This window comes from Rhodnius prolixus, unplaced genomic scaffold, assembly GCF_049639745.1.
Source record: "Rhodnius prolixus isolate KJV_2025 unplaced genomic scaffold, Rpr scaffold_10, whole genome shotgun sequence".
NCBI lineage: Eukaryota > Metazoa > Arthropoda > Insecta > Hemiptera > Reduviidae > Rhodnius > Rhodnius prolixus.
In genome coordinates, this window is record NW_027411615.1 from 4,790,537 (window position 1) to 4,806,424 (window position 15,888).

Here is a 15,888-nt window from a genome sequence, read left to right on the forward strand (position 1 = left end):
GTTTTTTAAACTCAGTATTATTTAATGGAGAAGTGTCTTGAAAGTTTACAGCGGACAGACTCTAATATGAAGGGACCGTTCGCTTTCTATTTAATGAAGTCGTAAATTATCGGCCGGAAGTCAAGCAAATCTAATTTCTAGTTGAATATTAAAATTTTCTTCCCTTTAAGACTAAATTTCAGCTCCAATCTAAGTAGAGGCTCCATATTTCGCAGACTTTTTTTATTCACTCATTGCTTTGATTTGGCATCTTTAGGAGAGAATACATACGAGGGGCGTTTAAAAAGTCCGTGCAAAAATAAAAACTACTTAATTTTTGGGGGTAAACCTTTTTTATTTTTCAACATAGTCTCCATTTAGGCTTATACACTTCGTCCAACGCTGCTCTAGTTTGTTGATCTCTTCCGAATAATAGGATTTGTCCAAGTCTGAAAAATAGCCATTCGTTTCTGCAATCACCTCCTCGTTTGAATAAAATCTTTTTCCCGCCAGCCATTTCTTCATATTGGGGAACAAATAGTAGTCCGAGGGAGCCAAGTCTGGAGAATAGGGGGGATGTGAAACGAGTTGGAACCCTATTTCCATTAATTTTGCGACCACAACTGCTGAGGTGTGAGCTGGTGCGTTGTCGTGATGGAAAAGGACTTTTTTGTGGACCAATCGTGGGCGTTTTTCTTGCAGCTCGGTTTTCAAACGGTCCAATAACGATGAATAATATGCACCTGTAATAGTTTTACCCTTTTCCAGATAGTCGATGAGGATTATTCCTTGCGAATCCCAAAAGACAGTCGCCATAATCTTTCCGGCAGAAGGAACGGTCTTCGCATTTTTTGGCGCAGATTCCTTCTTGGTAACCCATTGTTAAGATTGTTCTTTGTTCTCAGGAGTGTAGTGATGTATCCATGTTTCATCCACAGTGACGAAACGACGCTTAAAGTCCTGCGGATTCTTCTGGAACAGCTGCAAACCGTCCTTGCAACACTTCACACGATTTCGTTTTTGGTCAAGCGTGAGCAATCGCGGCACCCATCTTGCGGATAGCTTTGTCATGTCCAAATGATGCAAAATATTATGTACCCGTTCATTCGAGATGCCCACAGCACTAGCAATCTCACGCACCTTCACTCTTCTGTCATCCATCGCCATATCATGGATTTTATCAATGATTTCTGGAGTAGTAACCTCAACAGGGCGTCCAGAACGTACAGCGTCACTTGTGCCCATATGGCCACTCCGTAAATTTTGAAACCACTTATAAACTGTTCTAATCGAAGGTGCAGAGTCACCATAATGTTTATCAAGCTTCTCTTTAGTCTCCTGAGGCGTTTTGCCTTTCATAAAGTAGTGTTTAATCAACACACGAAATTCTTTTTCGTCCATTTTTTGAAAATCACTCGACTTCCTCGATTCAAACGAATGCCAAACACAAAGAAATAGACCGATCTGGCTGAAACTTGGTGTGTGTTCTTCCAAGAGATGCTACTAACTAAACATAACCTCGATACGCGCCAGTGGTGCTATCTCTCTGACTTTGCACGGACTTTTCAAACGACCCTCGTAAAAGTAAAATTCTCCAAATAAGCAAAAGTAATAATAATAATAATAATAAAGCTTTATTGACACCCTTTACAGAGAAAAAGCCTCTCCATTGGAGGATTAAGAGAAATAAGAGAAAAAAGAGAAATGCTTGGAGTCTTTAGAATATCAACATAATTTCTTATTGCAATACATTTCTAAGCAAAAGTAAAATACATTAAATTGAAAACTTTTATGCTTATGCAAAAATAAAAAAAAAAATAATAATAATTAAATTAATTAATAAAAGGTAAATAAAAAAAAATAACTAAAATAAATAATAGTATATAATACAAAATAAATTATCATCATCTCTTTTATCTACGTACTAGAGTTTACATTTTGACGTAATCTTGAGGCAATCTTACAGAAATTGACAACTGAATTCCAGCCGCACTCTCCGTTTAAATATTTTATTAAAATATTTTTCGGCAATATCTCTTTATTAAAACATTTTATTCTTATTTCTTTTAATCTGGAACAGACAGTGAAAAGTGTTGGTTGGTGATTTTGAATAGTTTAGGTAATCCTCCAAATGGTGGGCCCACGTTTGGCCTAAGGTTCACATCTTACTTTCTTATGAAGGCCCCCGATTCTAGATTAGGTTAGAAGAATACTTGAGAAAACAGCTAAATTAAGTTCATTTGAGCTTGTTGATCACTCTTTTTAAGATTAAATTTTAGCAATTTAAATTTAAAATGATAACGTTCTTGTTTAAATTCAAAGCTTGGATAGAAAAATCGGAATACATAGTAATAAAAGTTAATGGTATACTGATGCGCACAGTTCAAAAGCATTTCTACGGCCATTCAATTATCGACCCAACAAAAAGGAATAAAAATAAATAGAAGGAATATCCATAGAAGTAGGAGAGAGTTAAAGATAAGTCCTTCTTGTAGGCCTTCTTCCTTTTATAACCCTCTCCTTGGAGGACCTTTATTATGGAATAGTGAGCTTACAATTCTATTTGCTGGGTCTCTGATCAATGGCAAATGGTGTGGGTTGGTAAGCACGCGTATGAATATGTGTCCCGTAAGTGGTGGAGGTTCCTCTCTTTCTCCCCGATCATAGAATCTAGAAGTGGAGAGGTTTCTTCGTTTCTGCTTCTGCTTCTTCTTCTTCATGCATTGGCGTTTAGTATTCTCTCCACTCTCACCCTCTCTTCTCAGAGAGTATCTTTCCGTTTCTCCTTTATGAAACATGTATAATTCCTTGGATGTTCCCCTTGGAAGAGTTTTAAAGAAGCACATCGAAGTTCAAGGATGATAACCAACGGGACAATCTCTCCTTCTTGGAAGAGTATTCAGTTCGAAACCATGTTAGCTGCTCCTTACATACTATGTAGACATTTTATTCTTTCTTCTACTGATTTCTTTTTCTATTTTTATTATCTCTCTTTCCTTTACTTTGTTTACTTCGTTCATTCCCAAAGGGGTTGCTTTTGGGACAAACTTGTGACTGACTCAATAGATTGTAAGAAAATAGGAGTTCAACAAAAAGCCAGACTAGTGACCACAAATCCTTTTTTTTTGCTCGGAACAAGAAGATTACAGTTCTGCTGGTGACTTCTTTCTTCGGCGGTTCTAAGATAGATGTAAGAAAGTCAGTTATATTCTGCTTTATGTACAAATAATATGAAAGACTAGGTATCCCCACCTGTATATCAAACTCCATAATGAAGAAAACCATCTTGAAGTTCTTTATATCTGATTCGCATGCGCAGAAAATAAAAGAGAAGTTTACCCCCTTACTGAAATTAGAGTAGCACGCATATTTATTATAGTATCCCGGACCTTTTTCGGACATTCATCCATTATCAGAGGTACATTAAACAGTTTGGTGTAGAGATTTCGATTTCACTTATGTTACCGTCTTACAGAGAGAAGTTGCAGGTTGTATATGTCTGTATTTTTAATAACACTTTTGGATTAGAATAACCCACATAAACATGATGTAACCACCTTCACTCAATCAACAAGTGTAGTAGGTGACATTAACGTAAATAAATACAAATTCACTACAATAAATTGATTAATTTACCAATGAAGATGGATGTAAGTCCGAAACCGGTTAGAGATACAATTACCATGCGTGCTACATCAGATAAAATCAAAGATATTACCCTGCCCAGCGGAAATAACTATATTGACATACCGAATTTTCGGTGGTACCAGTGTTTGACAGGGGGTGGGACCAGTGATTGACAACAAGTATATTCCCTCTACTTATACTATTAAAGAATCTGCACAACAAAAGAAAATTGTGGAAGGTTGAATTTAGAAAATAAAACATTTAAATGACTTCCTCCCATTTCTAGCAAGAGAAGTATTGTTATCGCATAAATATAGTTATTTCCGCTGGGCAGGGTAATATCTTTGATTTTATCTGATGTAGCACGCATGATAATTGTATCTCTAACTGGTTTCGGACTTACATCCATCTTCATTGGTAAATTAATCAATTTATTGTAGTGAATTTGTATTTATTTACGTTAATGTCACCTACTACACTTGTTGATTGAGTGAAGGTGGTTACATCATGTTTATGTGGGTTATTCTAATCCAAAAGTGTTATTAAAAATACAGACATACACAACCTGCAACCTCTCTCTGTAAGACGGTAACATAAGTGAAATCGAAATCTCTACATGAAACTGTTTAATGTATCTCTGATAATGGATGAATGTCCGAAAAAGGTCCGGGATACTATAATAAATATGCGTGCTACTCTAATTTCAGTAAGGGGGTAAACTTCTCTTTTATTTTCTGCGCATGCGAATCAGATATAAAGAACTTCAAGATGGTTTTCTTCATTATGGAGTTTGATATACAGGTGGGGATACCTAGTCTTTCATATTATCAAATTTTCTTTATCTTTTATTGATAATGATGTAGCTTTTTCTAAATTTTCTTTATAGAAGGGGGTTTGAAATCCAATTATCATTCGTATTTTCGGGATTTTTGAAAATACTCCATGAAAGACAATTTTAATCCTGTTAAATGTGCTGGTATTATATTTTTTCGAATATCTTGAGAAAGACTAACCTTATTACTGTACATATTAACAACTTTACTGTGTAATATTATTATTATTTTTTTGTTTCCGTTTATTTTTGCTACAATCAGCGGGTTGGCGCTATAAGTAACAGTGATAACAGTAACAACAAATAACAGAAGAATACGAGTGGAGAAGTTACCCAGCGGTAACACTCTAAAACATTAGGCTATCTTCACTTGAGAGGAGATCACGAGGCCACTGCCTTTTAAGAGGTCTTGTCCGGGTTATCAGGAAGAGTTCTAGAAGAAAGATTTTGAGCTAGAGGATTTATATGAGATTGCAGGCTGAAGTGGAGTTTTCTGTATCTTGTTTTAGCAACTTGTGTGACAAAAAGAATGTTAAGGTCAGTGTGTATGTCCGCCATTATTGATAATTTGTCGCGTACCACAGGTTGGGAAACGCTGATCTACTGGATATTTTTGCTGTCCCCCAATTTATGTAATTTAAATTTCTTTATTATGACTTCTTGATTACTTAACAATTTTAGAGAAAATATGTTACCGAATTTAGAGTTATAAATCCTATAATCTGGACTGTTGCTGTAATTCTAGTAAAACAAATATATCTTCACATAACTTCAGTGCAAAAAAAAAAATGGAGGTGTTGGATGGATCCGCGGACAATCGGGTTGAAATAAGAGCTCTCCAGTAGTCGGTGATGATAATATTTGTGTTTCCAAGCTTTTGTCTTTTTGTGTTTTGTTAGTGGCTCACACTCAATAACATCGGCTTACCTCGTTGTTCGCTCGTATTTTTCTTTCTATTCCTTCCCCCCCCCTTTTTACCCACCGAATTCAATCAAACAAGACACCATTTTTGGCTTCAATAAAATTTGGGATGTTATTCTTCGGTGAAGTAGAAGGACATCTGACAACAATCATCATTTGATCATCAATTGATTGCTGTATAATATGCTTCGAAGTATTTGTTTCGATAAAAGTAGTTTACAACGTTCTCTTTCTGTGATGATTACAATTGATTATAATTGCAGGAAACTTTGCAGGATGATTCATTAAAAGAAGTAGGAGCTTGTAGTATAGGCAAATGGAATAGATTTTTTCAGATTTCATTGAAATAATCAGCAAAGCCGTTGAAAAAACTGCATCTAAATTCTTCTGCTACAGGATGTTCCATTGACAAATTTCATGTACGAACTTACAAAGGGTGGAAATGTAGTGATGGATAACATTGATTAGGCAGACTATTCATCTCTGGCAACACATCCCCTTGGGGAATTCCTGGCCTTCGTAAGGAACTGTGTTTTTCTATTGATGTACAGCAGTTTCCTTCGAGTACTGGACTCCGTGACATCCAAAAACTATTTATCTAGTAAATATATAGTTAGTTTTCCTTCCTCAACTGAAAAGTCCATTTTTTTAAACTAGATGTCCTGACCAATAAAAGCCTGTCATATGAGTGTATTTGGTGTGTTCGAAGTAGCCATTGCAGGTTTTCCTTGACTGTGAACAGAGACCCCTAATGTGATGAGTTTTCTCTCATAGGTTTTAAAACGCCCCATAGCAATGAGCTGCTTTAAAGCGAGTGCCACTCAGGCGGATTGAGCTTTGCTTACAGCTCTTAGCCATTCCTTAGTACTTCCTGATTGGTGGATATTTTCCAACAGATTCTTATAGGTGATTGGTCAACAATCGCGTTTTCCTTTCCAAATTCGCTTATGGATACTGCATGCTAGCTTATTGCATATTTGTTTCATTATATTTCCAATAACTAGCCACACATCACCAGAGTTAGAATTGACCTCTAATGTCGTAACATCCAAAATTATCTGAAATATTTGTAGGATTTTGACAACGCTTGGTAAAGCATCAACTATTTACGTGGTAGTACTCTGCAATATCACATTTCCTGGTAGAGTTGAGATACAAGATGATTAGGATGTGAGGCAATTGAAGTATAGAATTTAATGCAAAGGGATCTTGCAGCTTCTGATACATAGGGAACAAGGGAATCTCGGTGCAAGGTAGAGTTAGAGACATAGTAAGGATCATTAGCGGATTTGACGGAGTGTTTTTGACTGGAAGGATTTGATTTTGTAGATATTGGAAGCTTTGACTGAGCCCCAAAGTTCCATTCCGTAAGTCCAGGCAGGTTTTCAGTATCATGGTGTAGATAGGTCGTTTATTCTGTAGTGAGAGTTTAGATCATTTATCATAAGTTTGGAGAGAAGTTGAAAATTTTAATTGAACTTACAATTTAAGGTAGAAATACTTAATTATTTAAGTTCAATTTAGACTGAGCGTGGCACATATGGAACAATAAGATGAGTGAGTAATGTAGACCACTTCTCTAAGAGGGCAGAAAGTGGTTCCCTTGAGTAACCCCCAAGGGGCTTACACCTGTACCAAAGAGCAACAAGTCTTTATTCTTCAATTTATTCTCTTCAGTGTAAGTTCCACTCTTAAGATCTGTTAGTTTTGAGCAAATAATTTCGAAAATGATTTTTTAAAAGTGGACATATAAAATATTAACAACAATCTTCGTTTGAACTTATTGTAAGTTGAAAGAAAATAAGCAAAAGATTGTCGTGAGGGTCCACTCCAGATTTTGGTTGCTGTAGTAACCTCGTAAGTCAAAAAATAATAATAATATTTCTTTGTTTGAAATAATTAAATTCCATAAATCATGATCTATGCATGTAGCCTTAGAAAACATTAACATGGCATTTATAATGACCATAAGCAATAACGATAAAATATTTGTAACGTTAACTATGGGGTTTGATGTGTAACGTTTATATTGTTGTCCAAGCCATTATTATGACATAATTTCTAAATAATATGGTTGGCTTGCCGATTGAATTATGTGTTAGCCAGCTCACTACACAATAGGCTATAAAATGTGTAGTTAGTATGTGTGTCTGTGTTAGTACGATACTCCATGTTATGTGTCTTTACACCCTTTTTACACTTGTGACATTGTCCCGTACCCCCCCCCGCAAATCCATTCACTATTTCCATAATTGTTCCTCCATTAATGAGTATGCATCAAATTCAGCGAAGTACTTTGTTAGTGAAGTGCCGCAGATTTCTCTGCATCATGATGCATTATATATTTTTTGTAATTTGTTGTGGTAGTGGTAGATATTTTAATGTTTAAAACTTAGAGAATTAATAATTTACATTGTGATTAATGATGGTAATAAATCTGTCTGAATAGTTTAACTGACAGCCTCTTTGGAGAAGTATAAAACAGTTAATCATATGTACGTTGTAATAGACTTTTTGACAGAGCACTTCTAGGATTGTTTATTTCTGCTGTCTAGGTCAAAATTGACCTGTCAGAGGATGCTAGTTATTCAATTCCAGTCTAGTTTTTTAGTTGGGGGAAACTATTTTATTGGGGTAAAGTTGGCAACCTGTTTCTGCATCACGCGATGCATCCTGAGGCCAAATGAGGAAGAAAACAAAATCTAACCTAACAAATATGCCCTCAAAGCGAATAATTCAATTAAAAGTATAAAGAAGTTAACATCTTACGGTTGTAATGAACTATTCTTCAGATCTAAGTGCTTTAAAGCTGATGTTATCCCGGGTTGCTGAATGAAACTATACGTTCAATTGAGCTAGCCTCCGACACCCAATACCCATCCTAAGTAGCTGGCCGCTGATCTTGTCACAGAACTGACGGAGAACCGACTTAAACCTATTTTAAGCGCAGTATAAATTCAGAAACAAAAACTCTCCTCCCGGAACTTCCGATACAGCATCCGGTTATCCTGTCTGATTTTCTTATAATCGCTACGAGCTTCATAAAACTTTTGGCTTTTTTGGAGCCCAGAGGAGATAATTGAGAAATGATGTCTGGTGGGGGAAAACCAGAGACTTCATCAAATCTCGATTAAGGTTTCCCTTACTAGAACTGAAGGAAGGATTGCCACAATAAGCCTATTTTGGCTACTAGGCTGCGGAACTGGACTTGCCTCAAGCTTTATCAACTACTTATGCAACAGCTGCAGTATATTTCTGCAATAAGTGAAGCTGATACAACATGATACATAGAATAAATAGATGAATAGCATGAGGGCAGAATTCACCCATTGGTGAAACTCCTAAAGAGGTACAGTTCACTATTGTACATTGGCTCTTACTTCATTTAGAAGATCGCGTGGCTAACTGTGCTTCAACCGCCTGGGAGGATATCCGTGGTAGAGTAGTAAGTTGAGATACAAGAGGATTGGGATGTGAGGTAATTGAAGTATAGGAATTTAATGTAACGGGATCTTACAGCTTCTGAAACATAGGGAACGAGGAAATCTCGGTACAAGGTAGAGTTTGATACAAAGTAAGGAGTATTAGCGGATTCAAAGGAGTGTTTTTGACTGGAAGGATTGGATTCTACAGATATTGGAAGCTTTGGTTGAGCCCCAAAGTTCCATTCCATAAGTCCAGGCAGGTTTCAGTATCATGGTGTAGATAAGTCGTTTATTCTGTAGTGAGAGTTTAGATCGTTTGTCATCATAAGTCTAGAGAGAAGTTGAAAATTTTAATTGAACTTACAATTTAAGGTAGAAATACTTAATTATTTAAGTTCAATTTAGACAGAGCGTGGCACATATGGAACAATAAGATGAGTGAGTAACGTAGACCACTTCTCTAAGAGGGCAGAAAGAGGTTCCCTTAAGTAACCCCAAAGGGGCTTACACCTTTACCAAATAGCAACAAGTCTTAGGAAAACAACAAGTAGGTATATCTAAATAATCACTTTACAAAATATTTTAAATAATATACTAGGTAATATTCTAAAAAAAAGTCTACAGTTTTTTTTTAAAGATATAAAGTTACCGGAATACCATAAATGAATAAATAAATCTCTTGTTCTTGTGAAACAAAAATTCTCTAACGTGTCATTTCCGTGTAATGTACTCGTACAATATGAATAATCTTAGTGAGAAATAAATACTTTCAAAAGTTCTTAGTTTAAAAACGTGTATTAATTTTGAACTTTGACAATGAAAAAACGTTGAAAGCCGTTTGTGAGGGGGATGTTCTCTCAGCAGTTATCCTTTTTCGTGAAAATCCTTTCTCGGAAAAGGATCACATTCACTGTGCTTCCGTTACGAAAAAGGAAAGAGTCACGTAGAGAATTGTTATGTTTTTCTAAAAAAAAAAAATCTTTCACGTAAATGACCTAAATTCACCATAATATCAATTTTTCACGTTTTGTGTTACAATATTTTTTTCCTCCCCAAAAATACAAGTGGAGGAAAACTAAGCCAAAAAGAAAATACGAGTATCATATTCTTCCTGCCTACATTTCTGATTCCCAGTAGCAAGAAGAACACGTGTAGAGGCGGCAGAGTTTGGCGAGTAAACAAGATGCTGTATGAATCTATAATTTCGCTCTTGGCGATGTAAGCACACAAAGTTTACATCTCTCTCTCTCTCTCTTTTCCACGGCCACCACCATCTCTCACCATCTCACTCTGTGTCTCAAGCACAACTTTCAGTTTTAACCGTAAAGTGTTGGATTCTGTGCTTAAGTCGCAATGTATGCTCTAAACTTAACATACTTATATACAAGCTCATAATCTTTAAAGTTAATCAATCTAAATTCCATTAAACTAGATATTATTATCAACAAGGAAAATGGTGAATTAATTTTTAATGATTTGGTGATCGCTTTTGCTGTCACCAAAAAAAAAAAACTCACTTAAGTCCACTCTAAAGTCCACAATAACATCGGTAAAGTTGTAGCTTGAGAATGATGCTTACTAAGTAACTTCCCTACGTAATTATTTGGTATATCGCCATCTCTTATTTGGTATATCGACATCATTTCTAACATTTAAAAAATCCTAAATTAAAACAAACAACTTTAGTTTGAATTATTATTACTTTATTTTTATTACTTATTATTATTATTACTTTATTATTATTATTATTATTACTTTTGTAGGATTCAAGATTGGCGAGGAATCGGTCAAATGTCAAATAAAAAACAAACTCGTCTTCTTGCCAACGTTTCGACAAATGTATTGTCCTCTTCAGGGCCTGGATATTACAAATACACAAATACAAACAATTTACAGAATCAGTAACACATGAGCAGTAAAAAAACAGTAATATAAAAATAAAATACAATAAAAAATAAATAAATAAATAAAATAAAAAATAAAATACAATAAATTCTTTATAATTAATTAATAATTAATTCTTTATTAAACTTACGGTCACGAAACCTACATATTCATGATTATTATTGTATTATTATTAATTTTTTGTTTAATTTAATATTTTTTTAATGATTAAAGCGCGTCAACATCTAAGATTATTGGCGCCCGGAGCTTTTTTCAGTGCACTGTCGGCCTCCGGACAGTATTCTCTTGTTACAGACAACACTGTCCATCACCGGACAGTGAGCTGTAAGTGGCTCCTAGGAGAAGAAAACCTTGTATAAAATGACAGTAATTAAAAAAATTATAATTTCCTTTTTCCTTTTGATGTACTTTGTAAAATAATATTTCTTATTTTTTTAAGAACATATTTTTTTAATTATTTAAATTGTGTTTAGTAAATACATAAATCTTTTTTGATTTAGTATTTATTTTTTCTTTAATTTTGTTTGTTCAACTTCAAAAAGGAAAAAAGAAAGAGTAAAATCGTTTGGCAGACTAAATAACTATATCTAAATATTTGGCATACCGCACGCACGTTCGTAAGCAGACGTACTAAGCACATATTTTCATTTTGCGTTAAGAGAGCGGTTAATTCAATAAGCTTGAATGAAGCTTTGCTTACATTTTTTTGGGTTTTCCAAAGAAAACCTTTTTTTTATGATTTTTTTGGTTTAAGAAAAGTTTTTATGTTTGCTGCGAAAAATTAGCATCTAATTATTATTTTTTTCTTTTCTCTTTTCTCCTTTTATGTGTACGGTTTCTTCTTTTTTTTTCTCTCTATCTCAGAGCTTTTAAGAGAAAGATATAGGATACTATAAAGTTTTCTGCTCGTTCAGCACATGTAATGAATGTTTAGGATTCTTGGAGAGTGGTTGGATAAATATCTAAGACATCAAGATTTCGGAGTAAGCACCGACTTGACGGGAATGCAAGGTTGAAATAATAGTTCTTTGAATTTCCTTACCATTTATTTTTTTTTTTTGAAACAGAAAACTAGACAAAAATTACATGATAATAGATTATCAAGCTAGGAGTTTTTTTATTATTAAAACTGTCTGGTTGAACGACAGTTGTATAAGGGTTGATCGTCAAAAACTGCACGAAAAAGCGTAACTTTGGAAAACACACAACTTTGACAATTTTTTTTCTCTTTTTCTATAAAAGATAAAATTCCCAAATTTTCTTTGTAATATAGGGCAAAACCTTCTTTATAAGTGTAATTTTTTGCAACAACCCAGATCTAATAGATTTTGAGAAAAAAAAGTGGCTGAAAATGATCAAAAACGGCATTTTTCAAAAATTGTTCTTGTTATTATTATTATTATTATTATCTTTTTTGTAAACAACGTAACTGAATTCTTTACTGCATTGTAGAGAAACGTTAGCTCTATAATTGGTATGAATTTCAATGTTTTACTGATAATAGGTAATGAGATATAGAAAGAAGGTTGAATTTTGGTGGTTGGTAAATTCGTCCCAATTTCAAACCTTTATATCTCCCTTCCTACTGCTGAGAATTCAATGATTTCTTTACCCAATTGTAGAGAAAAGTTAGCTATATAATTGGTATGAATTTCAGTGTTTTAGTGTTAATAGTAATGTTAATGTTAATAGTGTTAATGAGATATAGAAGGTTGAATTTTGGTGGTTTTCAAATTCGTCCAAATTTCAAACCTTTATATCTCCCTTCCTACTGCTGAGAATTCAATGATTTCTTTACCCAATTGTAGAGAAAAGTTAGCTCTATAATTGGTATGAATTTCAGTGTTTTAGTGTTAATAGTAATGTTAATGTTAATAGTGTTAATGAGATATAGAAGGTTGAATTTTGGTGGTTTTCAAATTCGTCCAAATTTCAAACCTTTTTTATCTCTCTTCGTACTGTTCGTATAATTTGGAATGGAGTTAAAATATAGTACCTATTTATTTATTAAGATGTACTGTACATTTCAGTAGTATAGCTGAAAAATTATTATGAATGAACTAAAAAATATTAATGAAAACTTATTGCAGTAAAATTACTTAAAAGATATCAATGAAGTATTAATGAAATAATGGATACTTGCTGATTGGTGTACCTTTTGGCGTTTAATCAATCCTTATACTTGACTTATTAAACTGTAAGTTTTTGTTAAAGAGTTAAGCTTCACAATAGACTGTTCTAAAGGACGCAGGTTATCTGTAATTCCCAATCATTTTCTAGATGTCCTGTTCCAATATTTCATTAAGGCTAAACATTTTCTCGTACTTTTTCATTATTTAAATTTACCTTTGTATGACGTAAACATAATTAATATTCAAATTTTGTTTTCCAGGTAAACTGACTATTTAATGAATGCATGTCATTAACCAGATTATTCATAACATATAGAAAGTAAGTGATTTAAATTCATTTGGAATATTATAGTAATTTTAATGGTGAAATTTAGAGATAATTAAAGCATGTGAAAATTGTTTAGCCCAGGAATTACGTTATTTAAAAGCCGAGAAGAATTTGGGTTTAAATTAAATATTCTGTCAGAATAACTGGGTACAATTTTAGAAATAACCTGCAGCTAATTCTTTTAATATTTCACTAAAATAAATACAAATTCTTCTAATATTTTAAACAAGTAAGTATCCTGTATTTGGCATTCCCCGCGCGTGTGACTTTTCAGGATAAATAAAATTTATCTTCCTTCTAGATGCTACAAATATTTTAAATAGCAATGTAGCGGGGGGTAGTCAACATAATGTCAAATAGGCTAATTTCTCTACAAGTCTATCGCACATTCACTGCGTTGAAAGTACATTGTAGGGCGTTAAAGAGTTTGATGCAGATTTCACTGATGGATTCATCTCTACTGGCTCTATGTGGAGTGTGTAAATATTGTCGTTGTTGTTAAGCAGGCATACTTGCCTCTGGAGATGCTCCAAAGAAGTGGTTAGAACACTTTATTCTGTGGATGAGCAGATGATATTCACAATTATAAGAATTATTCTTGAATGACAGTCGAACGAAGAGACTTTATCCGTGGTTGATTGGGAGATTGTCGTTTAGTGATGTGACATCTGGAGGCAAAGATCGCTGCGGAAGGCTCATAGTTTCCTGTCATTACAAAGGAATGTTTCCTGTTTCTTCAGATTGTAATGTTATGAAAAGTTTTCTTTTCCTCGAACTAGAGTGATAAATCAATAAATCTTGCTGGTAAAGTTGTGAATCGCAGAATTATATATGCTCCATCTGTTGAGCTATATCTTCTAGGGTAGATGGGGTACAGTTTGACCATTGATCTGGAGTTGCGATAGTTATGCTTCTTTGGTCTTTTATAGACGGTACTTGTCAATGGGTGAAACTGAGCACCTAACAGCAACTGAACTAGATAGATACTTCTGAAATCAAGTGCTGGAAAAATTGACTGGCTTAATTTCGAGATTTAAGGCATCATTCTGAGCAGATTTAGAAGGTTTACCGAATTTCCTCCAAAGGGCCATGATATCGCTGGAATGGGTGATTAAAGAAGATGGCAGAACGTGATAGCTACTGCAGATTTTAACGCTTGACATCCCTTCAGTTCGGAGAAGGCTTAGATTAGGGTTTTCTGCCTTATTTTTGGAGGAAGAAATATCCTTTCTATAAACCTTTCTAGTATCATAGAGACTTTCTTAGAGAGCTAGCGATTGAATGGAGTGTTATGTGAAAAGCTTGAGCTCCACCATCCGTAGGGAGGAAGTGGACTAGCCATTTCTTCAGGGCTCTTAGCGTCCTTGCGGGTATCCCCAGTCTAACAACACGAACATCACTTAGTACATTTTTCATCATACACTTAGGGCCTGCAGTTGATGAACAAAACCCCGTAGGCAAACTGGAGCTTATTACAGCGAACCCACTAACTGCGCGTACACATATGGTACTTTACTATCTGAAGTCAAATACTGCATACTGACACAGTAGTTTTTTGATTTCTCATAAAGAATCTTTCATTCCTTCGCAGAAAATTTAATTTTTAACAAAAGAAGAATAGTGAGTCTTCAAATTGTGTCTAACAAAAACTGCTACATATTTGGTTTGAATATAAAAAACTTTAATTTTGGTTGGATTTCCAAGCAAAAAAAATATAGCAGAAATGGAAAAACCACGGATTCAGTGTGACAAGTTGCTGGAATCAGCTAAAAGCCTTCTCTAGATTCTAGGAGGCTTAGAGATGTCACGGTTGCCGAGAAGTTAAAAACGCAACCCGTAAAACTAAGATGTATTGTAGTACTGGGTTTGATTTTTGGGTTTCTCTTATTTTATTTGATGGGTCAATTGAGATATTTCTTGTTTTTGTTTCTTGTCAATTGAGATACCCGACACCTGGGTAGTTGGACATAAAGTTCTTTTAAAATAATTGGCATTACAATGTTTTTTATTCTTCTAGAACTTAGCAACTAGCAAAAATCAATTCAGCTATAATAATCACATAATAAAGATAAACTGGAGACAGATTTAATTTTATCTAGCAAAACTAATAGCTCTGATAACATCTATACGGTGGGAATTAAAGGTGTAGATATTACTCAAATCTAGAACTCATTCACCCCTCCACCCTCTGGAGGGAGGAACCCATTTACACCAGGAGGTTGTGTTTGGAACACACAAATGCTGGCGGCCGCGCTTTTCTAGTGGGGAACAATTTGGAAGATTGCCCAAGATCGCGGTTAGAATTGGCCGAGTTTCTGTTGAAAGAGAAATGGCGAATCTACTGCCAGTTTCTTGCTCTAGGAGACATTACTTGAAGAACTACCTCTACATATTATCCTGTTACTTTTCAACGCCAAAGTTACAAACTCGTTATTATTTTTACTGCAAATTTGGTATTACAAATGTAGCGTATTCTGTCCAGCGATCCGTATTTTAAAAAAAATAAAATTATATGCTTAAAAAAAAAGCATACCTGATTGGGATGATGATCTCTCTTTTAAACAATTATATTATAAACATTTCCTCTCCCTAATATTGCGTTTAAGAGGCAGTGGCGGTGCCAAACTTTCAAAATCCAAGTAGAAAAAGTCACAGTATAACCCATGTACCTTGAAAGTAATGTCGCAAAAGTTAAAGTAAATAACGGAAATTCTCAACCCAGCGTCTCATTAGCAGCTC

General features: G+C 34.5%; 1 protein-coding gene and 2 long non-coding RNA genes across 7 annotated transcripts in view; 2 read left to right on the plus strand and 1 right to left on the minus strand.

The window, feature by feature from the left end:
• Positions 1–11,132, plus strand: part of LOC141456782 (uncharacterized) — a 31,087-nt gene extending 19,955 nt beyond the window's left edge. The window contains exon 3 of the long non-coding RNA XR_012459991.1: positions 10,548–11,132. This is a non-coding gene — a long non-coding RNA (uncharacterized lncRNA). The remainder of the gene's footprint in view (positions 1–10,547) is intronic.
• LOC141456792 (furin-like protease 1) overlaps positions 1–15,888 on the plus strand; it is a 749,499-nt gene that overhangs the window by 365,227 nt on the left and 368,384 nt on the right. The window lies entirely within an intron of this gene.
• On the minus strand, positions 1,887–15,821 carry LOC141456781 (uncharacterized). The gene is made up of 4 exons (XR_012459990.1): positions 15,683–15,821; positions 10,540–10,642; positions 10,302–10,446; positions 1,887–2,050 (listed from the first exon to the last, which is right to left on the minus strand). It is a non-coding gene; the product is annotated as an uncharacterized lncRNA (long non-coding RNA).